Here is a 25870-nt window from a genome sequence, read left to right as displayed (position 1 = left end):
CGAATAAAATTGCGGCGACAGTATTATTTCGATTTAATTCATACCATATTTACCCTGGGACCAATTATTTATAAATTTTAATCGAAATAAACAATTTTTTCCGCTAATGCGATGAATGACCCTATTTACAAAAATTATATCCTCCTTTGTTTAAGGGATAAACTGATTTTAAAAATACACCTGTTCCGCTTCATATGAAAATAGAATGAAATCAAAAATATCGTTACGGTATTTTCAGTCCTCCTCGAAAGATTAATTTTTCAAATATGCATTTAAATGTATTTATAAAAGGAAAACTTGCAGCGTTGGTAATGATTTTTTTCATCCTAAAAACAATTTCAAAACCGTGGAATTCCAGTTTCTAATTAAAAAAGCCAATGATATTTGAGGAGTATTTTTTGTTAGACTAATAATAGTGACAGTCATCAAATAGCGGAATCTGAGTCAGTGAAAGATGAGCGTGAGTGAGTTTGCGGATCACCTTCTTCGGTTTTAGAAAGATACGATAATAATAAAATAAGTTTTTGAATATTTCCGATGAGAAATTTAGTTGTGAGATTAGGACGGACTCCGCATGGGGAGCGATTTTTTTATGCTTTATGATGTGCCCACAGGCAGTAAGTACGAGCTACAGCTATTTTAGTAGAAGTTCATCCTACAACAGTTATATATATCCTAAAAAAATATGGTGATAATTCACGTACTATTTTAAAGCCTTTTGTTTCATAGGTTCACATGCTTTCAGACTCGTATTCGATTAATGATACCTCCAGAAATTTTGCTGAATTGTTTTAAAAAACCACCCTTGTTAATTTAGAGTTCTTGGCCATGGAGGGGAACGTAGGAAGCACTTGAGTGTATAACAGGCCAACTGTAACGAATATAGAAAACTATTTTTCAAATTTTCTTAAATGTCAATGAGTATGAACTGATTTAAATATATTCAAGAGATTCAGGCGAGATGTAGTGGAAGTTCGTAATTATGAGAAAAAAAAATTTGCACTTTTCCACAGATTTATTTGTAACGTACAACGCGTTTCAGTTCGTACCATCTTCGGGTACAAGACAAGATTCAAATTGTGATACATACACCTGTTTAAATTGTCATATATACCCCTGTTTAAGGAAGGGGGGGGAGAAAAGAGTGAGGAGTAAGCTGGGTGGGGAAAAAGAGGCGAAATATGGAAAACCTAAAAAAACTGAGAAACTAAAAAATGGAGAGGTAAAAAGAGGGAGGAGGGAATGTAAGCACTTGTGGTCATTATTGAGAGGACGGTGACGTGTTGTTACCGCCAGGATGCCCTCGTATTGCGTTGTTGGGAGCGTATTTTTACGTTGGGAGACAAATATTTCAGTGACGTTGATAATGCATTTCAGGGCAGTAACTTTATGGTTGAGTTTTCAGAATATCTTAATTTAAAAAAACCTGGTACCTGAGGGTGAAAAATACCTATTAGTGTGGGAAGATAGTTTTGTGAATGAATTCACGTATCCTTTTGTTTCGGCTGGAGAGCGGACATTATTTTTGAGTCGGAAATTGGGGATTGTGGGGATTGGCTTTTCAACTAGCTGCAAGCTTTCAAAACTCCCGCATGATAATTCCACGAATGCAAATGATACAAGGGGAAAGTAGTGGGATATTCTCGTGGTAAAATAGTGTGAAACAGGAAATCACTTGAAATAGCCCAAGGGCATTTGATCACTTCAATCGACACTGCTGGAAATTTTGTATCCTGGGTGTCCCAAAATAGGTCATCCAATCATTTTGTCGCTTCATACTCTCGACTAAAACCAGTCTGGGACGCGGCCGTTATCGATGGCCGCGGACCAGCCTAGTTATGGATGATTAAAATGTATAGAAATGAATAACTTTTCATTATTTGTCACTAAACTGGTTTCATGGTTCTTTTAAAAAAGTGGTTTAAAAATTATCTCATCCACGAAATAGATATTTCCTTATAAGCCTTGGCTTTAGGAATCTCATATATAACATATAAGATTTTTTTTATCTCCATTGGTCTTTCTAACTTTGTAAGTTTAAACTTAGTGTAATCCTAACGAACTCCTCTGATTTTTACTTTTTTTCGAGCCTTCATTTAACTTTCCAAATTTCCGAGTCTGCGTCTGTGCGTTGAGAGTACTAGCGGTGATTACAATCACAGATCTCCAGATCCCAGGAGTCTCCAGAGTCAAAGATTAATTTTTAATTTTGGTCTAAAAGTTTGTTTGATATTCTTTCATGTGACTCAAGCTCATCACTGCAAGCATTTTAAGTCGATTAGAGTTCGTTCTTCGACACTTCCAAAAACTTGTCACGCGTCCTGGGCGTTCATCCAAATGAATCGACCATCGCTGAATCTTTTTCAGTACGATTAAGATACTTTCTGTCATATATTTCAGATTATTTTATTTATTTATCATTGACATAAAATGGAAAATGTTGGTCACTAGCATTGGTTTATGAGTAGCCAGAACCAATTTCCCCTTTTACTTCTCAATTCTGCATGACCTGTCTTGTCATGGTGGGGGCCTCTTGGTGATGGTTCATTTTTATTCCCTTTTTTCGCATAACGAATGACTAATTTATCGGATGAATTAATCCCAGTGTTGAATTAAGTGTTCCTTCAGCACGTTTACAAATTAGTACGTCATTTGATAGATTTTTGCTCGTATTTTTTCCCTTTCTCTTACTCTCCCATATCCTCCCTTATCACTTACCCTTCCCACCTGGTGCTTGCACCCCCTGCCACAAACCTTTTCGGCGGATCGCGGGGTGTTTATATCGATATCGAAAGCCTCAAACATCCGATTCCTAGGTGTAGATAAACTCACCTAAGCGGGAATTGAGCCTTCGAACTCTAGATGAGCGGGCAAAGGCGTTTACTCACTGACACCGGCATGGGAAAATATTGATGTCCTCACAGTCGTTTCACCAATTTGCGTCACGCGATCATTTCAACCGTGTGAAGTCTCCACTTCTTCGCGTCGTGTTTCCGCATTTTACTTTTGTGCCACAGGGTAGTTTATTATTCAATCATTTCTTCTAATTCTTCTCCATGATTACGAGTTCAAGTTTTTCACTTGCCTTCTTCTAAATAATTTCATTAATAAACCTTGTTTTCTAATTTTTTATTTTTATCTATTTTTATTCGTAGCCTTACCTTTGTTTGCTACGTTAATATGCTCAGACTAATACATTCGTTTTACTAGCTCTGGAGCTAACGTAATACATTATATTATTTTGCGATTTTTGCTATATTATTTGAAATATTTGTTCCTATCATCTACTCCCGTCCTCTCAAATAATAAGAACCACTAATTCTTTGTTTCCATTTCTTTTTATTCCAAAAACGGCTTCAACCATAGTCTTTCGCCACCTTCTTTGCCCTTTAACCCTATAAATGTCATTGTTAAGTTTAGCTTCGCTAAACAATGATCCCAGTAAGTGCACCCAGGAGGGGCTAAAAATATGGTTATGTTTCAAAATCAACAATTTTTCCATAATATACGAGCACCTACTCTAATTTCTTTGCTGGCATGCTGAATAATCTGATAGCACCAGTACATTTTTTGGAACTTTACATCCACAGATGATGTGCGATCGTTCACCTGCTCTACAATGACTACCGTCCTTCATTTTATCTTAATTAACTTCGTTGCTTGAACTTTCTTCCCTTTCCTCCAAATATTAATCTTTCGCTGTCACTTCAGTAGGTCCCTCGTATGTTTCAATCACACTTCCCTAGAACCTAATTGTCCTTTTTGTTTTCCCTATGATTTCTTGCTTTGTGTTTTCCAACTTCTCAGACCTCTGCATTATTCTTAAAAAATCTAATCTAACATTTATAGTCCCTTCCGTATTATACCCTACATTACATACTAGTTAATTTACCTACTAGTTTCAAGAACTTAATCCGAAAAAATACTTTCGTTTCAAGAACTAAATGTGAAAAAATACTTTAGTTTTAATAACTTAATGTGAAAAATACTTTAGTTTCAAGAACTTAATGTGAAAAATTGCTTGTAAGAGATATGGAAAATAAGCTTGGCAACCCTACAACTTAACTTTGAAGTTTCGAGGACGCCATCAATTATTACCTTTTTCAAATGAAAAATAAGTCTACAGTGAAAATTTGCATTTCTTAAGGATATAAATTACAAATTTTCTTTGAAGGACATTTTGGGGTATCAACTCCCGATAGAGGTTCGTTTGTTCGTTATTTCTTTGCAAACTAGAACAACCTTGGCGTGTAGCATATTACTACAACTACTTAGACGCATATCTATATTAGTATTAAATGATAATGTCTGCGTCTTTAAAGGTTGTCTAGGGAAAAGCATTTCCTCTTCAAAGTACATAAAAATTATCTTATGCCATCTCTATTCTCCACGCATTGGATATCGTTCGTTCTGCTCCGTTACGTTTAAATGTGGAGCAATCAATTCTCTCTGCAAAGATGTGACTATTATATAACCCATCGTCCAATATTCATAATCCTAAGGGGTTGAAATTTTTGCAAGTAATCGCTCTTGAAATGTTTTTCACTAAGTAAAGTGTCCACTGTACGTTTTTACAGCGTGCATTGGGCGAGAGTGGTTACATGGTAGCATTGTGAAGGGGAGTTCCTAATGAGAATTTTACGGCAGCCGGACCAGAGGTTGAACATTTTTGGGATAAGGGTTTCCGGTCTAAAGGATTAAGGAATTAACCCTCCATTCCCAGTGGCATTAAAAAAAGCCTTCATTAAACCGTCGTTAAACCTTTGTGGAATGGCATCCAGATGCGGCTCCTCTTTGCCGCCACTTATCCAACTCTTGCCTTGCTTGTGCTTCAACGACATTTTTCACGCAGCGTTCTCAATTTCCATCCCATGGGAGTGTGCAAGTGAGGTACTTTAGGAGAGAGGGATTTCAGTGCCATCATTATCACCGCCACTGCGAAACACACATTCAATTGAGGGTCTAAGGAATCGTATCATAATATTACCTTGTCATTCCCGTAGGGTGGAAACAAAATTTCTGCTCGTCACAAATGACAGAAATGCTCTCTACAGTAAATACACTTATCCAAGTGGAACCCTGGTGTTTATCGGCACCTGTTTCGTTGGGACCTTCATGAAACCGAACTATCGTTATACCTACACCCATATCAAACAGTTTTAACCCTAACTTATTTACGAATTTATGTTTTTATTTATTCATAAAATACTGCAAAATATTTTGAAACTAAGCGGGTGGAATCAAATAAATGAATCACAGCTAATAATTACCTTTGCCCCATTTATTTATTACAGGCACTAACGAGAAATAACAGGTCTCATATGGGTAGGGATAAGTATAAATTTGACCGAGCCTTTTTGGTCTAACTAAATTCTGCGTAAGATGTGCCAGAAAGTGGAAAATGTTTTGAAAGGACGCTGTATTTGGTAGCTCAGACATTAGATATGCGAATATTAAAAAGAAACATCGACAGTATGGGGGTCATTTTTACACCTTGAGGAGTGGGGTGACGTAGCCTGAAAATAGTTTGACCAAGTAAGGAAAGACACAATGTTGTTCCATCTAAAATCGGTCACATTTTCAAGTGAAAGTAATGCAATTTTCAAGGATAAATTTAGCGAGTATATTTCGCAAGCATGCAATGCCCGTGGGGGATTCTGAGAGTGGACTAAGCGTTTCCGTCGCAGCAAAGTAGGGAAAGCGTGAGTGGAAGACAGGGAGTTTGCCTCGGAGAGATTAGGACGGAGGACTTGCAAGTCATAATGCAAACTCGCAATTTTGAGAGGACACGGCGATTCCAGAACACATGGACTACGATGGAAAATCCACGTTTTATGCTTCTTCGTTGACTAAGGAGCATTGAATAGACCATAATGAAGGAGTTTTCGTTATTTATCTCCCAAGAGATGCTTTCATAAACCTTTTAAATCTGTTTTAACTACTTTTATTCGCAATGTTGAGGATACAATATCGCAAGAGGTAAACAATGCTACTTATTTGTATTTCAGGATTCATGCATACGGAAGTGTAACACTACTTGAAACTCTGCGACTGCGGGCAATAAAAATATCTCTACAGTACTCTCATACGCTGCGTGTTTTCAAAATACTGTTAAAATTTGGAAAATGTTTCAAAAGTCGTGATGCATTAATACATATATAATAATAATTAACTCATCACGTTTTACTGTTTTATTCATCACGCTTTATTAATTATTTCTCGTCAATTTAACTTGTGCAATATTCTACTTTAGCGCAATATTCTACCTTATTTGTATACCCTAAGTGTTTGTGTAAATGCGATTCACAAAGGCCTGACACACCCGAGTGATTGCTTGTTTACGTAAGTCCGTCCTATTTTGTTACATCCGTATTGTTGCTTGGCATTCATCTGTGTGATTGACGGGTCACTGCCGTAGGAGGGATCCTTGTAAACCCTGAGTGTGTGTGCAAATGCGATTCACAAAGGTCTAACACACCGGACTGATTGAGTGATTGCTTGTTTACGTAGATCCGTTCTGTTTCGCTGCATTTATTTAATAATTTGGCTTGCATCTGTGTGACTGGCGGGTCACTGTCATGGAAGAGATCCTTGCAAACCCTGAGTGTGTGTGTAAATGCGATTTACGGGAGTGCTGTTATTCCTTAACACACCCTAATGATCGAGAGGCTGTAGTTTCGTTTAATTTTTATTATTTATTTTTTAATTAGTGTGTTGCTCAGGTATACGTGGGTCACTGTTTCTTAAACGCACCCAAGTGACCTAGTGTGCGTTCCCTGTCCCACTCCTTATTTGTAACTTTATTTTCCCCACCTCCTTTCAACTTTGTGCCAATCAAGTTTACGGTCTCGCCTATCCCGTTTTTATTCATTCTACTTTATATCAATATAATTTGCAATAACCGATTCATGATAAAAGCGTTACCTTTCCTCAAGTGATACAGAACTTTATATTAATTTGTCTGTAACAAAATAAAAACAATTACTGGGCAGAGGTGAGTTTTAGTTGGATTTTAATCTGCGAGTGTTGGAGGGATTGGGGTTCAAAGATTTTGCAGTGATAAATTTCATGAAGATTTGCGAATGGTGTTCTGTGATAATGTTGAACGCTGTCTGAAAGATGAACGCAGTCGTGCAATGGTCGTGTAGTAGTAGTAGTAGTAGTTTTATGGGAGATGACCGACAGCTAAGGTCACTTACGCCATTAGGGATCGACAGGAAAGGAAGGGTAGAGAGAAACCCGGCGTCGGTATTAGCCTACTCTTGTCGAAAGGCGCCAAGGGGTCCGCAGTTTAACATCCCATCCGACGGACGTTGTACTCACTCAAGGTGCTCTCCACAAAGCACCTCAAGTAGAGATAGGGATACCACTGAAAATATTTATCGTCTCTAGGATTCGAACCTGAGCCCACTCGGTGGGAAGCCTGTATGTTAGCCACCGCACCATCTCGTATGTACATTTCAAAGATTGACCATCAAAAAGACACAACCTAAATTTAGAAATTATGTCGACTTATAATACTTTGCTTCCTACGGTTGCATTACAAATATATCTTCATAAAGCAATACGATATACGACGTGCTGTTTAATAATCTTGGTGTAATTGTTATCACGGCCATTGTGGTTCTATTCCCACTGAAATAAGGCCTTAGAAATCTAATAATATAATAATTTATCATCAGCTTGGTTTTCCTCGCGCAATCCCTTCAAATTTTCCTTCTTTTATGTTTAACCTAATCTATTTCGCCCCAATTTGTGTCCAATCCCGCTAGTTCTTCTTTTTCGTAGTGTTATCCATAGAGCCTTTACTCTTCTTTTCTTCTGTATACAAATTCGTTCCTCACTCTTTCGGTCCATTTAATCTTCAGTATTCTCCTTCAGTGTATACCAGCTCAAATGTTTCTATTCTGCAATAGTTCAATTTTTCCAATGTTCTATGTTCCTTAAGAGTAGTGTCAACACACATTCTTTGACAAACTGCTTTCTTGCCTGCATACTCACGTTCTTGGAACGTAGAAGTTCCCTCTTCTTCATAAACGTCTTCTTGGCTTGGATATTCTGTCCATGATGTACTTCTTCAAACCCAAGGTATAATGCTTCCCAGGTAGATGAAGGAATCCACTTTCTCTAGTTTCACACCTCGAATTGTGATATTTGTCTTCAACTTCTCTATTCCACACACGAAAATTTCAGATTTCTTCACCTACGGATTGACAGCTGTTGTATTCCTGAAGCTCATATTTCATTCCAAAAATTCGTGGTCCATAGTATTCTTATTCTTCTGTTATTTCCTCTTCCAGATAGAATGCTCGCGAGGACATGCATCCTTATGCAATTCCTTTGTTTATTGTGTCTTCTATTTTCCTTCCATTTTTTCATTTGCGTTGTGGTAACCTGATTCTTGGAGAGGTGATGGATTATTTCCCTCTCGATATAGTCCATTTCAAGGGCCTCTAGCAACTTCAATTCCGTGTGCCTTCCGACCCTGTTGAAGGCCTTCTCTAAATCCACCTCAGGAACATATATGCGCCCTTCGTAGATTGGTCATGTGTGCCAATTATTCGGACAGTGCCATCAGGCCACTCCTGTCTCACAGGTTTTCCTGAGTCCGAAAAGGTTTTTCGTTAAGTTTTTTCTATCTTATTTTCTACATATTCTTCAGCTAATTATCTGACAAAGTATTTTTGATACGTAAAATATCAGTTTCGGTATTCTGTGTTCATCATATTTATCTGTTCTTAGTGTCCTTTTATTGTAATCTTCAGACTCTTCTCGAATTCTTCTGTTATTTTCCGCTGAAGTTACTTTCGGCGATTATACCAAAGAGAGTATCCTTCGCTTTGACCCCGAGTTCCTTGATCATGCGATTGTTTTGTCAACCCGTATATTTTCTTGTCCTTCGGGTCTTTCATGGTTCTGTTGAAATCACTTCTCCATTGTTGATTCTTAGAAGAAGACGAAAATGGCCCCTCCGGGCCATTTTCGTCTTCTTCTCAGAATCAATATGTCATCCTTATTAAGTTGCTATTAGTTATCAAGTGATCTGTGTCCTTAGTAGTAACACTATAATTTTTTCCGACTTATCTTTGATTTTGACTATAGATTTTCCCTTCTTATTTCCTGATAGTGTTTTAATCTTTCTGAATAGAGCACCAAATTAGCTTTCCTTTGTAAACTTTCCATATGATCGCCTTAAGTCTTTCAGCGCGCTTTTTTTGCTCCTTTTGTTTCCCACCTCAGTTTATTATTTAAATCATTATATTTTCTTCTACCTACGCGTACCTCCGTGGATACATTCATCCATTTACTTCCCTCGTCTAGTTTTCTAATCATCTCGTCCGTTATCCATGGTCCCCTTTTCGTTTTGAATGCGGATTTTGATTTCCCTTTTTTGATATATTTTCGTTTTTCCTCAGTAGTAGTCGGCTCCTTACACTCACTTATGATTTTCTCCACTCCTTCCTTGTCCCCGCCGGCTAAATATTTTTCAGAAATTACCGTGTATTCGTATTGAGGCTCATGAGGCCCGGTCTACCCATGGTGTTATCCTCATAAGCTGCCTCCAGCATTTAAGTAGCCTCACCATTTGAAGAGACTTTTTATATTTTAGCAAACCCCGAGTCCCATGGCCTTCATTCATACCAGATCTTTTAATGCGAAGTTAAATAGCCAAAATAATGTGATACAGAGCGTATCGAAGCCTAAAAACAGTTGCGCTTTAATGTCACCAAAAGATTTCTGAAGAAATTGAAGTCGGGGGACCGTTCGAGCAGAAACAGCGCCTATTATTACTTTAATTTTTTCCCTAGAGATTGCGATTGAATTCAAGGAAGTTTCAATCAGTATCTCATGAAAGTTTGAATGTTTCACAATAAAATTAGGGGTAAGTTAGGAATAAGACGAGAAAATCTGTTGCGAAAAACATATATATTAAGTGGAATGTGATAAATATTTTTTCTCCTTGAGTACGAATCGTTCGGGTTATTTTTGCATTATATGTACCTGTAATGATATACTGATATTCGAATGCTGAAAAGGTTTCGGACAATTGAATGGTGAAGTAAATGCTTCTGCTATCATAGAGTCCGTCATAGTAGAGTATAATATATCCTATTTACTCAGGTTTCTCTGTCAGTTATGAGTGAAATTATGAGAAACATTTTGCGCATAGGTTTTCTAAAGAAATAGTGAAAAATCTTCGAAAACATGTTGATCAGAAAACATTTTTTTCCGAATTCGGTTTTAGGAAAACCCATTAGTACCTACCAACGACCTACCCGTGCAGCGATATTGAGCGACATCGGAAGAGATAAGGAAAAATTTGGTCAAATATTTGTTCAATTGGCACACATGTCCCACACACATATCCCGAATCCCGTCTCTCTCTCTCAAATTGCTCTTGGACACCGTTTATCAATTACTTATTGTCATTTTTGAGTTCGAGTATTACGGAATGGATATTAAATGTAAATGTGGGTCACCGTTCGGCGTAACACAGTCCTCAATTGGCGGGGTCTAAGGGGCTTGGTTGTCCGTGACATATAATTAGGTAATAGTCAGCGGAAATAAGTTCGTGGTATTCTCTCGTCGTCTTCATAGGTTTGAATACATTTATGCATGACATTTTTACAGTGGCCACTATCATCACCTCGGTGTTTCGTCAAAAGCACCGCTTTCATTCTCTGTTCCATTCCCCGTTACGAGAAGCATCGTTCGTCGCATATATCTTGCGTAAATAGCCGGCGAGCAAAAATGTCTTCAGCTATCGCGCTCAAATGTATCCTCAAAAGATATTCCGACGGCGGGGTCATACGAATACGCATGTATATCTGCACGAATCTTGAATAAATATTATTTCGAAGTATCAAGGCGTATTTTTTAGGTGGTTCACTCTCTTGGGGTCCGAAAATGACGGAGGGAAGTTTAGCAATGAAAAAGGACGACGTTGACTTACGGGTGGCCTGCGCGCTTCGAGGTCTGTGTCGGAAGCACCGTCAGGAGCGAGATTGCGTATTCGTCCGCTCCTCCGGGAGAAAAGGCCTCGCTCTCCTCCTTTTGTGCCCGAAATGACGGGACCGTGGAAGCGGGGCCCGTGGAGGGAGGAGGACAGGCCTTTGAATAAAGGGCAGCAGCTATTCTCTCTTCTGTTGTCACCTCTGTCAACCCTCCGCGGAGACGGGGAAGAAAGTGAACCAGAAGGCGGGGAGCGGGGAGGCGGGGAGTTCGTTAGTTAGTGGTAATAGCATGTTCTTTCCAGTAACCCACCAAGCTATGCGAGCGTCATTCTGCATCATTTTAGGGGCCCTGCGAAATGCCTTGTTCTGTATCATGTGAGTCATTTCACTCGTAAAAGGTAGCAGACTAAGTGTCCATTAACGCTGGCTCTAGTAAAATTCTCTATCATGGTTACGTTACACTCCTTACTCGGTTACAGCTGTATCTCTGATCGATTGCGATTGCTGGATAAAAGGAGAGAAGAATTGAACGGTGGTTTTCGTGGTAGGATATTTTATGTGGTCAAATATTGAGAGAACTAGAACGTGTAAGTTTTTCACAAGGAATGTGGATACAAAACTGAGTGCTGATGGCCTTTATTTTTCGGCACACACCCACGCATATATATGGGTCGCGGTATAAATAAACATAAATTAATATGCATTTATTTATTTATTCACTTGAAGAGTAAAATGAGCACTGTAGTCAATATCCTATTAAAATTAAGGATACGTGAATGTGGGTCGTAGGAGAAGAGATGAGTACTTCATTTACTCGATATTTATGATACTTTACTGTACTGTGTATAGGAATATAATTCATATGTGAATATTAAATACCAGTTCATTGATCTTTTAGCTTAAAGAAAGAGACAAATATTCTATCGAGACACTGGCAAGGTTTTTTCGATATTTTTGATAATTTTAACCGCCGCTTTTGTAGGTCAAACTTTTGGCGTTACATTTCCATGAAATTTTAATAATTGTATTCCATGTTTTCTTGCGTGTATTAAATACTGCTTCACTACTATGTAGAAATACCTTTAAATGAACGTATTGAGAGTCAATTGTAGTATAGTGTTTTTAGAAATAAATCGTGTATCAAACGAAATCAGCCAAATTGCGGGAGAATCAATAGCTTTACGATTTAGTACCTAGTATTTGCTAATAAACAATCGATTTTTTTATCCCTATAGTGTAATGGCTATTACTGCCCTGTTGCATGTGGTTGAGTGCCGATCCTATGTTGATGATAAATTTTAAAAATTAAGTGTGGCAATGTTTTATACTTGACGGGGGTTCTTCTAGCCCACACTTCTAACTAAACTGATAGTATCACCTCCTCCTTCATTGGATTTACAATGCATTTGGTTTTTGTTGCATATGACTGTTATTGATTATGTATCTCTATTTTCTCAGTAAATATTATTCAAAGTAGGAAATATCAATATGTATGACAACTGCGTATGAAATGCAGTTGTAGTATTCTGAACAATTCGATATATATTTAAGAATATTGTAGGAAAATATCTGGAGTAGTCTCATGTGCAAAGTATTCTGGTTTGATTTAGTTTCATCACCATATTTTTCCGCATACTTCCGGTGAATCAAATGAAGCTAAAACCAATTCATGAGGCTTTCTACGAAGTTCATGCCTTTTAAGCTTCCGCGAGAGAGTTGAATGGGCAACTACGCTTCTGCTGTTTTAAAGTCAAATAAGAAAAAAATAGTGAGTAAATATTTCTCTTGATTTTTTTCAGATATTTTCATGAGTGCTATTGATGCACTATCTGGGAGGAGAGCGCATGATTTTTGTTTTTGAAGGAAGTTATTATTCAACAATCGTTCTCTAACTTGTAATGCTTAAGTATTTTCTAGGGCTTTTTGATATAGCATCGGTGGTCGACGGTAATCGATAGTGTGAAACCCTTCTGGGATTACGGACTTTCAGGAGAGACCTAATGTAGGTATTCTCCCAGAGGCAATTATGTATATATATAATTTGAGTCAACAGTCTTTGTAAATATATCGAACCACTGGTGGAATATGTTGAGCCGTTGTGAAACAAATTTAGATGGTATCAAATCTCACTCGAACGCCTTGGAAATATTGTGTCATATTTTACTCAACGTAGTTCTGGATGAGACCAGAAATAAAAGTTAAGAGAGAGTTGTCTCACTCTTTTGTACGAGGCAGTATTTAATAGGCCGAGTTCAAATAATGACAAAGTTTACTGACATGAAAAGGCTTTTAAAACTCCCAAGATGTGGGAGGTGTACTATTCGCATTCTTTGGTGCATGGCGATGTGACTCCGAGTTGGTCCGCCATGGAAAACGAACGAGAGGCCCATCACGTTTTGATAAACGTTTCCAGGGCCATAACATCATAGGAAACATGTCGAAACCCAATATGGATCTAAAGAAACGCTAATTTGGAAATAAAATATCATTGATTTCTATTGAAGCACATAATGTTTGCTTAACAGGCATACCTGCTTGTGATTGTGAAGCGAGGATATTTTAAAAATGTGCGCAACAAACCATAAATTTAACTATTCATGCATCGAAGGGAAGTTATCCATCATGACTTTCACATGAATTTTATTGCACGTAGAAGTCCCAGTAATGAGGAACGGGGAATCCGTCCCCCGATATATACGTTTCTAGATCAGCGTACCTGCTCTCCCTTTTCAGGCATCGCTTTCACCTCTCGATGCATTATCCATTCACGATTTCTCCAGCTGACGAATCAGAGAAAAATATGCAAATGCATTATTCTCCATCTTTAATGCTTCCTACAGGTATATTAACGGCCTTCATTGAAAGCAGATTCAGTGAAATGCGCTGACGGATAACAAAGGGGTGACTTCCTGCTTTATGACAGCCGAGGTCGCACACCGGCGTAGAAAGGTGGAACACGCCCTCCTGAGGGGCCAATCTCTGATTTCAAAGAAAATGTCCTCATGATAACTCGGTGGTACATTTAATTCTGAAATGGATACAAGTAATGATTCTTAAGTATCATAGAACTTATGAAGTTTCTATTTAAATGGGCTATGGCTTTATGGTGTTCCTTATTCGTAGTTAATTTTTAATATTGAAACGTTTACACGGAGAGGAGATTACCTGTAACGTCCTCTTATTTTCTTTCTGTTTTTTTTCCTGAAAAATACATCTTCTATTCTGTTCGCGAGCTAGATACGATCATCAGAATTTGTTTTTGAAGTGCATATAATTTGTAACTTCCCATTCGCACTGCCGGTCAAGAGTCCGCTCCCCCATGGGGGAGTCTGTCGAATTAGTCTCTTCCAAAAATTTCTAATTCAAATACCATTCATTTTTTGAAACATTGTCATAAGCACCAGTAACTAACCTTCATTTATGTCTTGCTTGACTCTATTCTCTCATAATTAAGTGCATCTCTTGAATATGTGGGATAATGCCCGTAAACGTTAGTGTGCGCTCAGGCAACCCACTCTTATAGGCCTGGCTGTCAACCAAAATCGCGATGGTTTATTATTTTTATTACATGAATATAAATTGAGCACCATAAAATCGTCTTTCATTATCCGTGGCATTCCATTCGCCTTATTTCCCCAGAAAGTGAGAATTGCGACAGTAAAGGCGGACTAGAGCGCGCTAGTCAACCGGAGTGCTTCGACAATGATCTGGAGTGGTGCGCTGACAACACTGAAAGTGAATTTCGAAACGAAGCACTGCATCCAAACTTTCAGAGGATTATTTAGAATGGATGGGGAATTATTTCTGAGTCATACTAAACCATGCTCGCATGACTTAATTCGCCCTACTTCCAGCAGGTGTATTAGAAATCATTTTTCACATCCATACATGGGCATCGATCGAAGCCAATGTAAAAGTTGTTAATTAAGGAGGCAAGGGCCGCCGCTGTTGGATGGAGGGAAGGGCCGGGGGGAGGGGGGGCGTGGAGGCGTGGGTGGGACTTCCGATGGGGAGAGGTTGGCGCAAAGTGCACGAAAGTTTCACTCGACGAGTAGGCCCCGAGAAAAAGGGGCTGGGAAAGGGATGAGGGGACTTAACTGCGAAAGCTACACGAAGTTGCCGGGTGATCAACGGGTACCAAAATTCTAGTTGATGGAAAATGGAAAGCTATTATATTAATGCATCGATGCAAATGTAGGCACTAAGGGTGAAAAGTTGGATGGTCAGACAGCGAACGTTCCATCAGCCGTGAACTTTCTGAGTATCGATTGGCAGTCTATTCTATCCCTCAGTCTCTGTTGGCGAAGATTCAGAGAGTGGCGTCGTCGTGGTCACACAACTTCTCCAAATCAGCGTGCATGTCGCCGCGGCTGGACTTGGTGAGACGAGGGAATTGGTATCCAGCCCGTTATGACCCAATAATGACGATTTTGGTATGAAAAGGTTTGATTCTTGTTAATTTTATCACTCATTGCTTCATTTAAACCTTCTGTCATTGGCAATAATAACCTCCTCTTGAGTATATCAATCCGATGGTCATTATCCGTCCGCCTAATTTACTATGCACACGCTAAAATAGAGTAAGTCTATGTTTTACTAAATTTCTTTTGCCGTGGCAAGTCTTGGAAGGAATCAGCAGTTGATATTGGCACTTCATTTTTTTCCGTAGAATTCAAACATTTATCATACGGAGTGTTTCAGATTATCATGTATGATGGCTAATGTTGGTGGCCTTGGTACCCATTATTTGACGGTTCTCCAATATTTCTCTCCCATCGAATACTCTCGATCAATTATGTCCTTCATCCGTATGGTGTATAAAAGATGAATTTTAAAAAGATACATTATATCTATAAAGAGTATCGGGAAAATTTTCGAAAAATGGATTGCTTTCAGGTATTGCTACTGTACCTCAAAATTCTTTCAAGTCCATTCCATGAGCATCCAAACTTTAGCCAGCTGCTTTTCCTCGACTCAAAGGTTCCTTGGTAGGTGGATTCCGGAAGGTTCTTAAGGATACGTTCACAAGCTCCTTTGGCGGCACTTAGGTTCTCATGGTGGCATCCTTTGAGGGAGGATTTCAGTTTTAGGAAATAGTCTGTTGGTGCCAAGTCGGGACTAAAATGGGGCTGCGGAATCGTCACGATGTCGTCGCATTTGGTCTTCGCAAGAAGCCACTTGACTCTGCGCATGGTCGTCCGTCAAGCCATTCGGGATGAGTTTAGCGCAGATCTATTGCATCGACTACTTTTCATTGATAATGTTGTGCACTATCATATTATCAATGCCAATATAAACCGCCATCATGCGCACGCTTAAGTGATGGTCTAAATTCAGAATTTCACGCCCACGTTAAAAAAACTTGTTACCGATACTTTTTATACAAACCTAAAGTTGTGGTGATTGTAAACTTCAGGAAGGCGTTTGTAGATATAGGTTAATCGAGTTAGCTAATGCTCCTCAGAACGTAAGATCTACATAGACGCCTACTTGTGAGCCCACAGACGATTTCAAGTAATACTTCCTTAGCCTTAAATTCATTTCTATAAGAGGGACTCTCCGTTTCGTCTGTTTCACATGATTCTGATTGAATGCGGAGGGGCTGCAACTTAGACTTTCTGAGCAAAATAAATGTCTTATACTTCGCGGCATCACACATTTATTTACATTAATTTTGAAATGGACAGCTTGATTGAACATAATTTTCCTTTATCTTAAGGAGTACTACTGGATTACGCATTCGTTTAGTTGGAGATTTCCAAAAGTGAATGGTGTGACGGTACTAATACCTTAGCAACGTGATTAATCCTATCACTCAGTTTTTATGTATCATTTGATTAATCATGATACATTGCAGGTATGGGTTTTTAAGAGTATGAACAAGTAATGCTCACATTTACTTGGCATAATTTTCAATGAGACACTAAGGGCATTGAATTATGCTAAATAAAGTAAAGTATTACTCCAAATTTAGATTTTGTGCATATGATAAGGTTATAGTCTGCTTATCAAATTATTACCTATGAAATAAAACTTCACCCTCTACCAAATATTTTTAAGAAATTCCCGTGTCTCCGTATTGAGGCTCATTTTTACATGAAAAATTTCTATACGTCATTGAAAATGACCTTTGTTTATGTATGCTTAAATTACGTTACCTGATTGTACCGAAATCTTTCTGTGCCCGATTTATCCGTATTATATGACCATCATAAGGATTAGTCTGCAATTAGAATTCAACAATGTGAACGCCACACGTCATTAACTGAAATACTTTCATTATAACTTGCATTTGAGAGTAAAAGTATTATAATTAACTAAATATATGCAGCAGCAACATTTGTATTTAACAAAATTTAATGTGTAGCCGACTTTTGCTTATCTAGATTATATTTATATTTAATATCATGATTTTTTATCGTTTTTGTTATTTATTTATTTTTCATATTTTACATTTGGTATATTTCTACTAATATTATGTTAAATTAAATTATTTCCATTAAATGTTTCCACTATAGTTCGAAATTTTAAGGTTATACTCTGCGAATTCGGAACAAAGTGAAGTGAGTCAATTTTCGGGTGAATACTGACATTGAGGGAGAAATTTTACTTTTTCGCCAGTGTGCTTCCATCTTCACATTCGCCTGTAATCCATAGCAGACTCCTGCTAGACAGTGAGATATTAAAGGGAATGTGATGACTTGTGCTTTGATCATTTGGAAGTCACGTAGAAGGCAAATAGTGATTCATCCACATCTGCATAATCCCCCGCGAGCCGCCACATGGGCGTGTAGCGGAGAGAGCTGGTTCACAAGCCATACATTCGTAATCCCAATCATGACACCTCTGCACAAATGTTAGTTTGATAAGCCGCTGGAAGAAACTCAATCATCCGAAAGAATGTACTTGCATTTAACAATATTCATTTGCAGGATACTAATATTCAAATCATGAGGGAGCACTTTTAAAAAGATGGGATTATTGAATAAACAGAAAACATGCAGGATATCGACAAACCACAAGATCAAAGTAGTAGCACTGAGTCGTGTAATAAAAATGCATCGCCGGAATTGATAGATTCTCTCAAAAGTCTTCGAATTAGCACCCTTGTGCGTCCGCAGACTGATGCCAGCGAGTTTTTCACGTTTCGTACGCCTTCTGGAAGGCAGCGCCCGGAATGCTGCTAAGCTCCCTCGTCACGGCCTGTTGTGGCACGGACGTCACCACGGCTTCCACCGTGCCGTGGTGACGTCCTTTCGGAACGGATTTAAGGCGGGGAAGAGGAAGACGTCTGGTGGGGCTACATCAGGGCCGTAGAGTGGCTGAGGCAGTGTCGAGAAGCTCCATCTCCCTGATTTCACGTACATGATCTGACCTACCAAGAGTGACTGACATATAGTGGCTCTCATTATAATTCTTCCAATGGTGTCCTAAGTAGTAGGCACAAATGTACTCTCGTCGACCTAAAACTTTTTGTGGAACACCAAATGCTTTTAATGTTACTATTAGGGAAAGACACAAATCAGTTACCGTGAATATCTTCAACAACTATGAACAATACAATTTTCTCTGTCCCTTCTGTAAAATATTAAGTCTTTTAGAAAATTCTCCTTGTCTGCCTATAGTTAAAAAGACTTCGGTACTTTAGTGCCGTGGAAATGAAAGCTTACAATCATTTCCGTCGACATAGAATAGTCTAAATTTTAGTGCATTTACCCTTATGTATATTATTTATAATTAGCTGCTCCGAATGAGTTAGTTGGCAAATCCTTATTCTTCCGACGGCCCGCGCTGTGGAAGTCAGATAACGATTCACATTATTTTTCGCTGATACAAAATCCCATCGATTACACGTGAGAAGTAACTCAGCACCTACCGAATAGAGTAGAACTCTTAAGCAACCATTAAATTTCCCACACCCTTCCCCACGAAATCTGCGTAGCCATAATTTCCAACCTTCGTTCCAGTCATCATCCTTCCCTCAGCGGTGGCTTTAAGAGTCTGCGGAAATCTCCTGAAAAAATTAATAATTAATATTAGAATTTGAAAAAACAGGGAAGCGCCGGCACTAGATAGTAGCAAGGAGATATCCTTATAACGTGACCAATAGTCTCAATGAGCTAACGTGTCCATGGTGTATCAATCGATAATTTATGATTATGAAAAATAAAAAACTTATTAGGTAAATTCAACGTCCTTGCCAGTATAAGTCAATCCGAAGACCACAGAATTTTAAGAATTGAGATAATTAAGTGTGGAATATGAAATTGGTCGGAGAAACCTGCACGATTTTGCTTGCAGAGTACAATTGTGAATCGAATGCTTTTTGAGTTGAATAAAATTTGCCATAATCGTCTCTGCCTTCCATCATGAATACGAGAAACTATAGTATAATAGACCATGACTGATTTGTGAAAATATCCATTTAAATATAATTGAGAATAAGACAAAACACGAACCCTTAGACTGCAATCAAGCATGCGTTCAAACCTTGAAGAATATTTCTGAATCCATACGGCAGCTACAAAATCTCCCGACTTAACTGGAATGTTATATCCCTTTGATTCTAAGTAGATCTGCATTTTTTTAACGTAAATTACGATGGCAAAAATATTAACCCAATACTAGGCAGGAACTAGAAAACGCTGAATTTATTTAGGGCGTTAGGCTCCAGCTAAGAAGCTGGAGCCTAACGCTACGTGTGCATGGTACTCCATAGCCGGCCTCTGAGGCGGCGGGGTAACGTCCTCGCCTTCCAACCTAGAGGTCGCGGGTTGGATTTTCCTCCGTCTAGGGCGTGGCTGTATCCACTTGTGTTCAATGTAATTTCTGTCATGCAAGGGTTAGGTGGAATAAGGGAATATACGTCTCAAACTCACCCAATTAAGTCGATAAATAAAATAACTACATAAGGGAAAGCTGTCACAGTGTTCATACGCGCAAGACCAGTGATGACACTAAATCAAGAGGTTCTGCCCTGTTAGAAAATAGGGTTTGAAATTTATGGAAAAATCAAGTCTAGATATCAGATATTTTTTTATAAAATGATGGATGCTGCTTGTTGATTTCCGACGTGAATGAAAGTATTAGTTACCGCGTGCCACAATGAACAGGTAAGTCCAGTCAGATGCAGAATCTTCATTTAAATTCAGATAGAGTCTGCTTAGGTTTTCTTTCATTTTTTCGCCTTCCCAGTTTCGCAAAAAAATAAAGGTGAAAAACATGCCAAAAAGTACATGGAGCTGATTGGAATTCTGTGTTAACTGCTAAATATTTTGCCAACAACAATTTTGCAACGCTCTCCAAAACAAGCCCTCTCATTTAAAAGACTCTACAGAAAACCACATAAGCAGTGATGCATGTACAACGCGTCACGGTGTACGTACTTGGCTCACGTGGCTCGCTGAGGGAAACCACAGTCACTAACCCGGCAGTCGGTTTGATAAGTGAAGGCATTGGCTAAGCCCGCCCGTCTGTTACCAAGCATTGCGACGTGTAAAGTTCATAAATTCAGTGGAGGGGGGGTCAATGATTTCCTTTTAATTTCCCAGAAGGTTTTGGTATCCAAGGGAGCTCATTAACCTTGTGCTTAGCACGCTTGCTCAGAACCATGAGTCGGATTTTAACAGAGGCCTTTCCGTTCGATAGTAGTTTGCCTTTACCTCGAAGAAAACATACCACGTCTCGCGGGATAAACCTAGGGTACAAATTTATACATATAACACTAAATGGTTCCTGGTCTACACATTTCATCTTATTAGGCAATCTACGCATCGTGGTATTCCTCCGTTCAGTTAATTGCCATCAATTTATCCAAGGTCCTAATTTTGTGGGTAATTTGGATCATTCATTTCAGTTATCATGAAATAACAATTGTGAATAAGTCAAGCAGTAGGTAGACGTACAAAAAATCCTATTTTAAGCCTGAAAGTTGTTCCCCAAAAGTTGTAGGACTGAGTGGATATAAAGCAGGTATTACCAGAGTTAATAGATTAACTCATGAGTCTTCAAGATAGCATCGTTGTGCGTCCGTACGCCGATGCCAGCGGATTTTTCTCGGCTCGTATGCCTTCCGGAAGGCGGCGCCCGGAATGCTGCTAAGGTCCCTCGTCGCAGCCTGTTGTTGCGCTTCCACCGAGCCGTGGTCACGTTCTTTCAGAACGAATTTGAGGCGGGGGAAGAGGAAGGAGTCTGGTGGGGCAACGTCAGGGGTGTTGGACGGCTGAGGCTTGTTCTAAAAGCCTTGTAAGATCCGCGTGCGAGTTTCCTTTTGTACTTCCGACAGCACTCGCGGCACTAACGTCGCACGTACCTTTCTCGCACCCATGTATTCGGTCACAAGTCAATGCACATCCCTTTTAGGGATGTCAAGTTCATCAGAAACCATGCGAACACTGTACAACAAAATCTTAAGTCTTACAATTTTTTTTTCACTTTTTGAGGTCAAAGGGCGTCCTGAACGTTGGCTTCGGCAGCATCTTCTCTTCTCACCCGAAACCAGTTGTGCCACTCAAAAACAACCGGGGATCGGGATGGTGCGGTGGCTAACGTAGAGGCCTCCGACCGAGAGGACCCGGGTACAAATCCTGGAGACAACAAATGTTTTTCAGTGATATCCCGATCCCTACTTGAGGTTCTTTGTGGAGAGCATTATGAGTGAGTACGACGGCCGTTGGATAGGGCGTTAAACTGCAGACCCCTTGGTGCCTTTCGACAAGAGTAGGCTGATGCCGGGTTTCTCTCCACTCTTTCTTTCTCATCCATCCCTAATAATGCAAATGACCTAGCTGTTGGTCACCTCCCTTAAAAAGTACTACTCAAAAACACCTGATCTACCCATGGTGTTATCACCATAAGTTTCCTTGAGTATGTCATGAGTTTTTTGCCCACTTTTAGGCAAAATTTGATGGCGGAGCGCTGTTACATTAACGGAGCGTAATGAGGTAAAAGATAGTTCGCAAACGAACGAAACGCACTCCGCAAAGACTGGGAGGCAACGGCCACCGGCTTTCAGCCAGAAAAACTACCGCCCATCCGGGAAAAATTTTCATTTTTAAAATAGAAAGTTTTTTATGGGATTCCCACCCATAATTTTCTATTATTCAACATATACATTTTTTGTCTCGGGTTTGAAGTGTTCTTAGTTGAGCTGTAGTTAACGGGGTATCTGGATAGTGCGGTGGCTAACGTACTGGCTACCCTCCCAGATGACCAAGGTTTGAATCCTGGAGGCGGCAGATCTTTTTCAATGGTATTCCAATCCCAGCTTGAGGTGTATTGTACTGTGCACTTTAAGTGAATACGCCGTCCGTCAAACGGGACATTAAGCTGTCAACCCCTTGGCGCCTTTCGTTAAGAGTAGGCTAATGCCTACTTTGAAAAATTTAGCTAGCCAAATAGGGCTCCCTCAATTCTCTTGATGTAAAGATTTCGCGGACTGAGAGTAGGCTTCAGAGAAGAGTGAGTTAAGCATCTTCAGGAAGAGCACGGCGACTGACCAACCATTCATGCTTCCACCAAACATCACGTGTCACAAAAGTACGCAGCTTTTCTTTCGCTCCTTCATAGACTGTTAGCCATAACAATACCAACAGAAAATTGGGAACGAGAGCTCGTAATTACTAAGCAAATTGCCGTCAGTAACGGCTATCCAGGCGATCTGATAAATGCAATTCATGATAGAAACTTGATCAGTGAAGCCACCAGACAAATATACGGCAGTAATATGGGCCAAAAAATACAGTGGGTGAAATTAATTTGCCTTAGTGACGTTTTCCTAAAGTTGAAAAGAAATTTCCCATATTCAGAATTCCATTTTATAATAAACGAAAATTACAGGGTGTGTTGTGCTTTACAAAAGACTAAGTTGAAAAACTCAACAAAAATGAGGTCTACAAATTACAGTGTAGGGACTACCTGGCCTTGCTTATTGGACAAACTGGACGAAAGCTTAAAGAAAGTATTAAGGAGCATAAACCCTGCTTCAAGAGTAACGGTTTAACTTCTCTTTTCGCCAAACACCTACTGGAATATCAACACATCAGTGATTTAGACCCCCATATTCGACAATTTGAAGGCAATGGGGCCAGGTTGGACGTTCTTGAACAGTGGGACATTCTTAAAACTGTGGTAGAAATAATTCGTTAGAAAATGGAATTTCGTTTACCTCGCACTCCCCTCTACTCGGGGAGGCCAAACGTATTGTTCGGAGGATAAAATAACCCCGCGGTGCGCCTATCTGCTTTTCCCCCTCCCCTGCCTCGCTCCCAAACAACCCAATCGCCTGTCAAGGACGGAGCTATACCCCTCTTTACCCTTAACCCATTCATTCCGCTCCCAATCACTAACTCACCCCCATAGCCAATATATGTGTGTATATGTATGCCAACTTGGACGCCATTTTTCTGCCTGATGATGCTCCGCAGAAGTGAAATCTAGATCGCATTAAGGTTTACTTTTCATGTGGAATTACAATGTTTTGTTTTGATATTATTCATTATCGTTATTTGTCCACCAGAGAAGGTCTCTTCATCTTATACACTCAGTGTACGCAGGTTAAGAGTAAAATATGCATACCCTGTACTTGATAGAGCATATTCTTGATTATGGGTGAGTTTGGGTAGTCGAAATATTCTCGCTTGAGTTTTATTTTCTGATATTCCATGAACTGATATACCACCGGAAATACATATCGGAAAATTGGAAAATGCTAAAAAGCATCATATCAAAGCGGGAAAGGGTGACCTGAAAGCTTATTTGTTAATTTACCTAGATCCACAATCGTACCTTGAAAGCCAGCACTTAGGTCTGTGACAGAAGATGATTCCAAACTGGGCATATGAAATCAAAGATAATTTAATCTCTTATACAAGGTGTGATCAAAAAAAGACCAGACTGATTTTATTCTGCGCATACCGTTAAACGGATTGAAACGAGAGACAGTGCGCTATCTAGCGACACATATGACGACTAAAACGAGAGTTGTTGCGTTTGTTTACGTACGTCGAGTCGTTACGCAGCAGCAGCAGCGGTGTCTTCACCTGTTTGCCGCCGCGTCAAACGGCAGCAATGAAGGAGCTAGAGGAAAAGCGTGTGTACGTGAAATTTTGTTTCAAACTTGGTAAAAGTGCCACACAGACATTTGGAATGATTCAGCAAGCCTTTGTTAATGAAGCCATGAAGCCAGTGTTTTGAGTGGTACAGTCATTTTGAATCGGGCAGAACCTCGACAGATGAAGATTCGCGAATGGGTTGGCATTCCACTTGGACACACCGCAACCATGTCAATTTGGTGAACGATTTGGTGCGAGCAAATCGCCGTTCAACTGATGGGGAGATAGCCGAGGAAGTGAACATCAGTTTTGGATCCTGTCAGACAATTTAGACAGACATTTTGGGTATGACGCGCGTCGCATCGAAATTCGTCCCGCGGGTGCTGACTGATGAACACAGACAAAAACGGGTGGACATTTGCCAGGAACTCCTGGATCAAGCCAAAGCCGACCCAAAGTTTCTTAAAACCCTCTTTTTGTTTCAACAGTTACAATTGACCTTGAAAGGGCGACGATTCGACTCTATTGCAGACATTAAAACTAATTGTACGGCGGACCTGAAGAGGATCCCTAAGGCGGCTCACCAGGCAGGGTTCGAGAGCTGGAAGAAACGTTGGCAAAGGTGTGTCGTCAGCCAAAGCGTGTACTTTGAGGGCGACAAGTTCGATTAAGCTGTATCCGTGGAAATAAACAAGCTATAAAATTAGTCCTGTCTATTTTTGTTCACACCTTGTAAGTTAATCGACTCATCTATAGATTTATTTCCACAAAACATTGCATGCCCCGCGATTGCTTCGTTCGACGCAGTTGACGTCCTGGCATTGCGCTTGATGAGTGACACTTGTCAACTTTTCCTGTGCTCTTTTGACCCCTTTCTCCCCTGACCCCCCAGCAACCCCGCCGTCTGAGGGGCTCATAGTCGGTCCCTCGCCTCAATCTTCTTCAGCCGCAGTACTCAACTCAGAAGAGAGAAGGGGTCCTCCGCTTCCGCTGAAAAAGAACGTATGATCCTCTTTCTCCACGTCTACCCTTAATGCCCTTATAAACCCTCTCCGGGCTCTCTCGCGACCCGCTTTCCTCCCCGTCCTCTTCCCACCCCCTCCCCAACACTCCTTCCGCTCCGTCCCTCCCTGTCCTTCCGCCGCGACCCCACTTACGCCCGCTCGCTCACTCAACGCCGTCCATCTCCCTTCCTCCTCCGCTTTTCCGTTGTCAGGTATTCGTCACTGACCTGAGGACTGGGTGCGGGGCATCTCAGGGATCTCACACTCCCAGCCGTAACCTTGTAATTAAATGAGCTACGCGGTTCCCGGCTGCAGCTCACGCGGGGACATGCTGTGAAAAAAAGCAAATTAGGCACCCACCTACCGATTAAAAGTTGCACTGCTGGCCCACCACCTTTCGGAATAGTATGCGCTCACATTTACAAAAGGTCTGTGGGCAGTATTTCGCGTATCCGAGCAATATTTTGGAGGACAATTGGGATAGCAGATGGGGGCATTAGGAGCAGAATTTCATTAGCAAAAGAAGCATTAACAAGAAGAAGAGAATTGATTAATAAATACTAATGCATTGCCTGGTGATACTATTAAAAGCTCAAATGAGGAGCATAGAATTTTATGGATCCGGTCGTTCGGGAAAGAGGATGAAGAAAGATTCGGAGGCTTCTGAGATATTGCTGTGGCGGTGAATGGGGAAGTAAGTTCGACGGAGAGAAAGACAAATTCCGTAGGTTTAAATACAAGTGTGGTGAGCGAAGAGAAGGATTACCTTGGGGAAATTTGAAAAATGCATAGGAAAGTGAATGGAGAATATTAAATATCAAAGGAATGTGAAAGGTCATGATACACGTATGAGGGAGGA

Source organism: Hetaerina americana, unplaced genomic scaffold, assembly GCF_022747635.1.
Source record: "Hetaerina americana unplaced genomic scaffold, ioHetAmer1.1.p SCAF_12, whole genome shotgun sequence".
NCBI lineage: Eukaryota > Metazoa > Arthropoda > Insecta > Odonata > Calopterygidae > Hetaerina > Hetaerina americana.
The sequence above is the reverse complement of the archived record's forward strand: the minus strand, read 5'-3'. Positions refer to the sequence as shown.